Here is a 9,964-nt window from a genome sequence, read left to right on the forward strand (position 1 = left end):
AATTTAGGCTTTGCTTCAACTAGTCCTAGTCATTGTTTGACTAGTTCATGCACTGGCTCGACCAGTTCAAGGTTTTTCTCTACCAGTCTAGGATTTTTACTCAAAAAATTCGGATAAGTTCGTTAGGTCTACAACCAGTCGAGTACCCTTCTCGACCGGTCGTGGAGACTAGCTTGACCAATCGAGCAAGCCACTCGACCAGTCAAGTAAGCCACTCGACTAGTCGAGGGTCTGTTTTATCCGATCGAGCTAGAAAATTTGAAAAGTGGTTCTGCTAGAACCAATCAAGCCGAACCTTACACCAGTCGAGGGAACCGAATTGCAGCCTACAAATAATGGACATTTCTCAGATTTATTCATTCATTCCAAGCCAATTCAAGCCACCACTCTGAGAGATTTGTCCCTACTATTGTGAAGCTATTGTAAGGTATTTATAATCATTTTAAATAGCTTTTTACTTTCTTAATTTCTTGATCTCTTGTGATTCCATTCTACTTGATATAAAAGGGATTTTGTGTTAACCCTTTGTAAGATCCAAGAAATTGAATCCAACTAGCCTAAGGTTGGATTTAATTTAAAATACATCTAGGCCTAGAACCCCTTTATTTGTGAGATTGAACATTGAGCATCTTCATCTACAAAGAAGTAGTTCTACCAGCTACATCGAAGAACATTCTTCAGATAAGTATTGTTTTCAGTTTTTCGTATTTTTGGTTTGTGAGATTCAGCCATGAAAATCTCTATTTGTGGCTTTGACTGAGATCAACTAGGAAAATCTCAGCGTGGGATTTTTTGTTGTGTAAGCCCATGGAAAAACACATCTGTAAAGGTTTTAAGGTGAACCTTGGAAAACCTTCTTTCATAGTGAAAGTCAATATCCCATGGGTGTGGATATTGGGAGTGAAGTAGTTGTGTGGCTATTTGCGAACAATTGGTGTACACACACGAACCACTATAATTCTTGAATTGTGGTGGATGATTATATCCGATTATGTGTGAATGCTTGTATCCATTTTATGCTTTTGTGGTGATTATTGTAATAGCTAGATTTATTTCTTTTGCCTCTGTATCAGTTTGAGTTTTTGATACTTACTAAAGTTCTAGAAATCAGGTTGTCCTACCATAAATCTTGGTTTTTGGTGTGAGGTTGTCCTTGGAAGAATCGCCCACAATTTTTTCTAAGGAATTGGCCATGATATATCTGATCCATGCATAATATCATGAAAAATGGATACAAAGTTTTTACTACTACTTAGCATCGACAATGGAATTGAAAAAGTATCTAACACTGTGAAAAATGGAAAAAAAGGACGGATTTTGAGACGGTCCAGGATCGTCTCTAAAATTTTGTGGTTTAAAGACGGTCGTAAGTCGTCTCTAAAATTGTAAACGGCTCTTGACCGTCCCTAATATTTTCTTAAAATGTTGAACGTCCACAAATCATTTACGACGGTCAAAGACCGTCTTATATGTAGTCATCTGAGACGGTCAAAGACCGTCCGCATTAGAGACGGTCCTTGACCGTCTTATATGTGATCATCTGAGACAGTTATTGGTCGTCTGCATTAGAGACGGTCATTGGCCGACTTTTACTTGTAACCTTAGCTGTCTTATAGCCCTGTTAAAGATCGTCTTCATTAGAGACTGTCAAGGACCGTCTCTATTAGAGACCGTCAAGGACCGTCTCTATTAGAGACTATCAAAGACTATCTCTATTAGAGATGGTCCTTAGCCGTCATATAGCCCTGTCAAAGACCGTCTCTATTAGAGACGGTCCTAAACCGTCTCTTTAAATTTTCTTTTTCAAAATATTATTTTTCTTAAACATTGTCAAAAATTAAGAAGCTCAAAAAAATTATGACTTTCAAAAAAAAAAATAGTTGAGAAGCTTAGAAAAATAATTAACAATGTTTAAGAAAATTTTAAATTTTGAAAAAAAAAACTGTTGATAATTTTGAAAAGAAAAAAAAAGATTTTGATAAAAAAAATGATATTTTGAAAAAGAAAATTTAAAAAATTACACAAAATTGTGAAAAAGTTGACAAATTGTAAAAAATATATATTTTTTAAAAAAGAAAACTAGATTTTGTATTTTGACAAGAAAAATTGAAAAGTTATATAACAAAAGTGAGATTAAAAAAATGATATTTTGAAAAAAGAAAATTTTAAAAATTAAACGAAATTGTGAAAAAATTGACAAATTGTAATAATATATATATATATATATATATATATATATATATATATATATATATATATATATATATATATATATATATTTTAAAAAAGAAAACTAGATTTTGTATTTTGACAAGAAAAATTGAAAAGTTAGATAACAAAAGTGAGATTTTAAAAATGATATTTTGAAAAAGAAAATTTAAAAAATTAAATAAAATTGCGAAAAAATTGACAAATTGTAAAAAATATATATTTTTTTAAAAAAAGAAAACTAGATTTTGTATTTTGACAAGAAAAATTGAAAAGTTAGATAACAAAAGTGAGATTTTGATGATGTATTATATATCCTTGCCGCCCTTATGTTTCTCCAACCCATTTTTGGGCCGGGTATAAAAAATTGTGTAGATTTAAATCTTAAGTGGACCACACCACTGGAAAGAATGAGAATATAGTACCTCGCCATTAAAAATTATAAAGAGCCCATCATAAGGTTTTAGTAATGTTTATTTACAATCCAACTTGTTGATAATGTAAAGAAGATCTAGATGAATGTAAACTACAAAGATCAAATTGATCCAAAACTTTTGTGGCCTTTAAAAGGTTTTTAATAGTTATTCATCATTGTTTTGATTGGTATGGCCCACCTGAGATTATTGAGTTCTTATGATTGGAAATCACATCCTAAAATATGATGGAAAAATATATGAACGATGCCGATATACATAAAATATATCAAGGTGGGCCCTACACGGTTCGAGTAACGCCTATGAAGGAGTTACCTAAATAGTGAAATGGTACTATAAGGTCACCTCATGGGAACTTCCCATGAGGTTAATCTGTGTGCGCCCCACATATAAAAGCATTTGGTAGGGCCCACATGAGTTTTGGATGTGTATGAAACTTGGTTTGACTCCTCATCCAAGTGGGACACACATAATGAATGGGCTGGATCTATGAACCACATCTAGGTGAGCCCAATAAATAATTATGAAATGTTTTAATGGGAGGGTAACCCTCTCAACTATAGTATGTGGTGTGGCCCACCCAAGTCATGTATTGACTTTATTTTTAAGCTCGTGGCCCACCATGGAATGGTGCATCTGACTGACAGGGCAGATCCAAAGTTTAAGTGGACCCACCACAGAAAAGAGTGGGATAGTGACACCCACTATTGAAACCTTCTTAGGGCCCGCCGCGATGTTATTTAAGATCCAATCTGTTTATAAGTTAATACAGACATGGATGCAGTTGAAAATTGGTCCGACCCCTCATCCAAGTGGGACACACATAATGAGTGGGTTGGATATGTCAATCACATTTAGGCAGGCCTAATATATGATTATGAATGTTCTAAGGAAACCCCTCCATTATATTATATGGTGTGGCCCACATTTAGGCTGATGTTTGTGTTTTCCCTTCATTCGTATTTTTTTGATATTATGAACATGTTGGATGACAAATAAACATTATTGTGGGCCCAAGGAAGGTATCAACGGTGGAAATCATTATTCGACACTATTTTGTGTGGCATGGTCCACTTGGGTTTTAGATTTACCGAAAATTTGGGATCAACCCACACCGTTCATCCATTTTTCGAGATCATTTTATAGAATTATCCAAAAAATGAATCATATCCAAAGATTAAGTGGACCACACCACAAATAAGGGGAACAAATTGGCTCCTCCCCCTACACCATCCAATGGCTTGTGGTTGGTGCTGTGTCGGCCCAACCATGATGTATGTGTTTAATCCATGGCGTCCATCTATTTTTAAAGATCATCTTATGGCATGAGACCAAAAATGAGGCATATCCCAATTTGAAAAGGACCACATTACAAGAAATAGTGTTGAATGACCGTTAACCATTTAAAACATTTTGGGGGCCATAAAAGTTTTGAATTGAGATGATTTTTGTTTTTCCCCTTCATCTAAGCTTGTATGACCTAATAAAAAGATTGGATGTCAAATAAAGAGTACAGTGGGCCTTACATAGGATTTTAATGATGGATATCCAATCACTATTGTTTTCATGTGGTGTGGTCCACCTAATATTTATATAGCTCTCAATTTTGGGCCCCACCATGATGTATGTTTTATATCCACACATTCCATCCATTTGGAGAGATCATTTTAGGGCAATATCCAAAGATAAATCCAAAGCTCCAGTGGACCGCAACACAGAAAACAGTGGGGATAGTGACACCCACCATTAAAAACTGTTTAAGGGCCACGAAAGTTTTAGATCAAGCTGATATTTGTGTTACCTTATTTCATGTTTTTTTAAACTTTTGAACAGGTTGGATTTCAAATAAAAATTATGGATGCATTCCCACGGTATTTAAAGTGTTACCCTTATGTTGGAGCCCACCTTTACGATTTGATAAATATCCATCCCGTCCATCTTTTTTTTTCCAACTCATTTTAGGACGTGGTCTGAAAAATTAGGCAATCCAAATGTCAGGTGGACCACACCATAAGAAACATCGGGGATTGAACACTTACCATTAAAAACTTCCTAGGGCCCACTGTAATGTATGGTTTTATCTAAGTCATCCATCCATTTTGACTACTCATTTTATGGCATAAGCCTAAAAAAGTTGGCTGATTGAGGGCTCAAGTGGACCACACCATAGGAAGCATTGCATAAGTTCTTACCGTTGAAAATTTTCTTCCCAATGGTGTGGTCTACTCGAACCTTCGATAAGACTCATTTCTTGGATCATGTCCTAAAATGATCTCTTAAAAAGAATGAAAGGCGTGGATAAACCACATCTATCATGATGGGCCCCATGGAGCTCCTTATAAGACCAACGTCTCTGACTCCGCCTGCATCCAAATTGTATCCTCCAGCAACCTACAGAACCTCCAGGGTGTTACCCTTACCTTGGGGCCTACCTTGATGATCTGATGTATATCCATGCCGTCCATCCATTTTTTCATCCCATTTTAGTTTGTGGTCCCCAAAATATAGGCAAATCCAAATCTCAGGTGGACCACACCATAGGAAAAAGTAGATATTAAGTTCCTATCGTTGATTGTTTGTGTGGTCAACTAGAGCCTTCGATCTACCTTCTTTTTTGGATCATGCCCTAAAAATAACTTTTAAAATGAATGGATGGATTGGATAAACCATATACATAATGGTGGGCCCCACGGAACCCCTGACATGATCATCTGTTTCTAGCTCCGTCCACGCACAAAAAAGAACCCGCAGTTTTAGTTTTCATTCTGGCGGACTCGTGGGAAAGTTTCCCTCTCTCTTAGCTACCCCTTCTTGCTCATGGGAAGGTTTCCCTCTTTCTCTCTCTACTACCCCCTCTTGCCATCTCTCTCTCTCTCTCTCTCTCTCTCTCTCTCTCTCTCTCTCTCCTTTCATTCAAGAGAATGAGGCTGGGGAAGATGATGGGTTTAGGACAGGATCGTGTCAGGTGGTGCGCGATTGGGATTTTGCCGGAGTTTAGGTGGCGGCAATGGGGTTCTTCGTGCATGATTGGATCTAGGACTGGTGGCCGGGGGTCTATCTGGGCTAGGGTTAGTTGGGTTTGTGGTGGCTGGCTGGAGATGGAGGAGGAAGCTGCTGCGATTTGGGTTGTCGAGGCTGTTGTGGGGTTTGCTAGAACGGGGTTTGCAGATTGGGGATGGGAATCAAAAATTGGATAGGGGTTTGCAGATCCAGCCGTTCATAGATCTGTGGCCGCTAGAAAGAGGTGATCTCCAACTCTTATCTTTCTTTTCAACTCTGTTTCCTTATCGCCTTTTTTTTCTAAAAAAAATAGTTCCTTTTGAGCTTAATCTTGAAATTTCTGATTTCTATTTCTCTTATTGTCAGTAGATTTAGGTTTTTGTTTCAAAAATGATTTTTTTTAATTGTTCTAATTTTTTTTAAAAAAATCTATGCTTTTACTTTGATTGCTAGAATTTCTAATAAGATGGAGAGGGTGGATAATTGAGGCCGTATTGCCTCATCTGCATCAGTAAATCCTCAGAATCCCATGACTTCACATGATTTGGGTCCACAAGCCTCTAGGCCCCTGGAAGATCGGGCCTCTGCTTTGAGCATGATAGATGTGATACAGGGAGAACTTGGAACTAACTATGCTTCTGCTATAAGTAGTGAATTTGGAGTTGCATATGCTTCTTCTATAGCTAGCAACACTTCATATTCTCACCTATTGAGAGGAAGGAATGTTATGCCTGGTTCTTTAGATGCGGATGGCAAACTTTGTCATTCGTTTAGAAGAAGAAGGTTAGAGTAGGCCCCATAAATTCACCGACGTAGAGATATTTTCAGAAGAACCTTTTTGGAATTTAGTTTCAGTAATGTGGTACATTCTTTCTATTATATTTCTTTTGGTTCTATAGGATCTTCATATTGAAGATTATATAACTCGTAAAAATTCATTTTTTATTAATCTAGGATTTTACTTTTTATTTTTATTTCTTATAATCAGTTTCTTGAGTACAGATTCTATTAATTGATTTATTTAAAAATATTCAGCTTCTATTGATCTTTTCTTATTGTCTTGGCATGAGGTGAATCTCAAAAAGGAGTTGCAAATCCCATGGTATTTATACTTGTTGGCAGGGCTCTAGGCTATTTGGGAAGAAGAAATCATGAGTGTTTTATAACTTTGAGCAAGAGGTTGGGTCGTGTTGAAAGCTATAAGCATAGAGCCTTGAGTTGTTGTGAGGGAATTAATTATTATTTTTTGATGTAAATAGTTGGAGTGGTTCTCACCTTCTCTTTATATAGTCTTTTTCTTTTTAGTGTGCTTTTGTTACCTTTAAAAAAATCATTTTATTATAGCAAATACAATGTTATCAACTTTATGGCTTTGAAAAGTATGATGCTTCTTTGGGTCTTTTCGTGCTTGCTTCTGCTTTTATTTATGTTTGTGCGCGTTTGGATGCACTCTTGAAATGAATTGTGCAACATTATTCTAATGAGGAGGAAATAAGCAAATTGTGACTTCTTGAGCATTCACACTTAGAAAAGATTGGGCTGTAAAATGCAATCATGTTACTTTTAAGTTGGATTTAAAAGGAATGTACTTGCAACTTCTTCCAAACTAAATGGTATTTACTGTGCTTTGTAATTTTAGTTTCTGAGACAGACAGTATGAATACACATCTAAAGAATTAGCAGAGGCAAAGTCAGTTTCTGAGACAGACAGTATGAATACACATCTTAATAAGGTCTGGAAGGGAAAATTAGCAGAGGCAAAGTCTAGTGGGAATTTTATATGGATTCAGGAAGCACAGGTATCAGTGATATAGTTCCTTGATCAATCTATATTTAGGATGGGTTCAACACATATGATGCTCACATAGACCATGCATCATGGGTACAGATTTTACATAAAAAGTTGAAGTTTCAGACACTATCTGGTATGAACCATCTAAATACCCTAGATTCATAAGTTGGAGTGCAAAAATAGTTGAATACCAGGATAGTAATGGAGGATTAGATATTTTACAAACCCCTTTTTATAGCTTTGGTATATATGATATGATGTAAGGCATGATTCAATTTAAAAAAGATCTGGATTTGCCCCAATCTTAATTTGGTCAGACCTTCATAGCCATGTGTAAGACATGTATTCCTGTCCTCATATAGTTTCCTTTGGCATTTAAATCAAGTACTTGAATTTTTGAACCGTGGTTGATAATCTTCTTGTCTGAGATGCATCAATCCTTCATGCACTGTTGTTAATCTAATGCTGGCATCTAGGGCCTTGTAGATTTTTATTCCCTTTGTTGGATTTTGGTGTTTGTTTTCAAATTCAACTCCCTTTCTAAGTTTTGTGTATGATGGGGTTTTTTCCCATTTCTAACACCATCAAATTTGGACTACTCACTATTTACTTTTGACCATCTACTTGATAGCCATCAATCAGATAGTAAGGATTGCTTGATCAGTGTGATCCACTCATAATGAGTTATGAGACCCACAATTTTGATGATCTGGTTAAATCTACTAGATGTCTTTTCATTAGATTTTAATCGCATGTGTATAGCTGAGCATTTAATAATAATTATTTTGCTTTTGTTTAGTTGGGCAGTTTGAAATTTTCCATTGCAACATTTTGCATGATAACTCTGATCTATAAATGTGTGAAATTGAATTTTCAGCTTTAAGTTTATCTTTTAACCAAAACTACTGCTTGAAAGGGAAAGGGAAAAAAGAAAAAACAGAAATTTGATGTGCCTATAATGCAGCCCCTCTACCTGCCAGCACACATGTTAAGTTGGCACCATGTGGTAAACATCTAGGCTTATGCATCATGTGGACTTTGTCATGTAGATTTTTCTAGACCCTGGCCCAAAAATTAATCTGGCATGAGCCTAGGTCCGGGCCTAGCCTGGCCTTGTACATGTGGCATATGACTCGAGAATCAACCTAACAAGTCCTGATTTAAAGCCCAATGTTTAAAGTAAAGATGGATTAATGTTGAGTTTTGCCAATGTCTGTTAATATTAAATTCCATGATGTTCAAGGGAAGAATTATCGTTGGGCCATACTGAATTTTTATTGGTAAGGGTTTAGCCAATCTTAATAATTTTTATGTATGCAGAGGCCAATTAAATGTTTTGGGAGAGTGGCTGAAAGATGTCACACGGATTCACTATCCAGTATAGTTGCATCATGTTCTTGGGGTAAACATGTCGTCGTTGGCACAGGAACACCTTTCCAGATTATGTGGAGCAAGAAAGAAGTTAGTTTTCTTCCTTTTACCATTGTTGTTTGATTGTTAATCCATGCAACGATTATTTTTTTATGCCATAGGTCTTGGCACTTGCAATTTTTCTTAGAATTTATTAGTTTAATAACCTAGGTGTGTAAACTATTAGACTTTGTTTCATAAGCATAAATATGAATCACCTTCTTTCTTCTTTTTGCTAGGTGACATCAAATCTAGATGTCATAACAGATGTGTATGATTTCCTCCATTTGGTAAGCACTATTTCTAGTGAAAAAGAAGTAAGCAATGAATGTCTAGGTGCAGATGTTGATGAAAAAGAAGTACGCAATGAAGCAGCCCATTCAATCTAATCAATCTACTCCTTGGGGAGATTGGAAATCAAATAATGTAGGAAATGAGAGGGTTCAAGATGCTAAATCCCAAGATGTAAATTGTTGGAACCAATTGAATAATTCATCTGTCAAATCACATGTTTGGGATAAGGACAAGATGCATGGTCAATCTAATTCTATCTGGGGTTGGCAGAACCCAAAGGGTACCCATACGGAGAGATCTTCAGATATTGGTGGTTGGAATGAAGACAGAGGACAAGATAAGTTAAATCAACCAACAAGATCTCCTGTTTGGAGTTCTTCCGCTATTGAGAGGTCTTTAGATGACAGCAGTTGGAAAGAAAATAGAGCACAAGCTTGATTTCTATCGACCGACCAGAGCTCCTGGATGGGGTTCTTCGAGTAGATTCATTACACTCAATAGCAGAAGAGACGTAGATTCATTACACTCAATTCAGGTATGGTTTGCAACAATTCAAGAGACTGTACATTAGACATTCAATATATAAGACTGGAGTGAGACTGATTAGGCATTTAAATGTGTTGCAAGATGTTGTTTGAATTACTTGTCCTAACAGGTGCACAAGTTGGGATGGATTGGACATCTATCTTGAAAAAACGCCATGATTTCAGGTAGTTATTATTTAATGGAAAGTTAAAAAATTAAAAGAGAGAGAGAAAGAGATAATAAATTCATGAAAAGAAATGTTCTTTATCATTAGGGCTACTTTCACCGGGTTTGATGTAGA

At 36.1% G+C, this 9,964-nt stretch overlaps 1 long non-coding RNA gene across 1 annotated transcript; it reads left to right on the forward strand.

The window, feature by feature from the left end:
* The first annotated feature begins 8,757 nt into the window (after positions 1–8,757).
* Positions 8,758–9,323, forward strand: LOC131220451 (uncharacterized). Its single transcript, XR_009158589.1, has 3 exons — positions 8,758–8,895; positions 9,084–9,134; positions 9,275–9,323. It is a non-coding gene; the product is annotated as an uncharacterized LOC131220451 (long non-coding RNA).
* Positions 9,324–9,964: the final 641 nt, after the last annotated feature.

This window comes from Magnolia sinica, chromosome 12 (assembly GCF_029962835.1).
Source record: "Magnolia sinica isolate HGM2019 chromosome 12, MsV1, whole genome shotgun sequence".
NCBI classification, from domain to species: domain Eukaryota; kingdom Viridiplantae; phylum Streptophyta; class Magnoliopsida; order Magnoliales; family Magnoliaceae; genus Magnolia; species Magnolia sinica.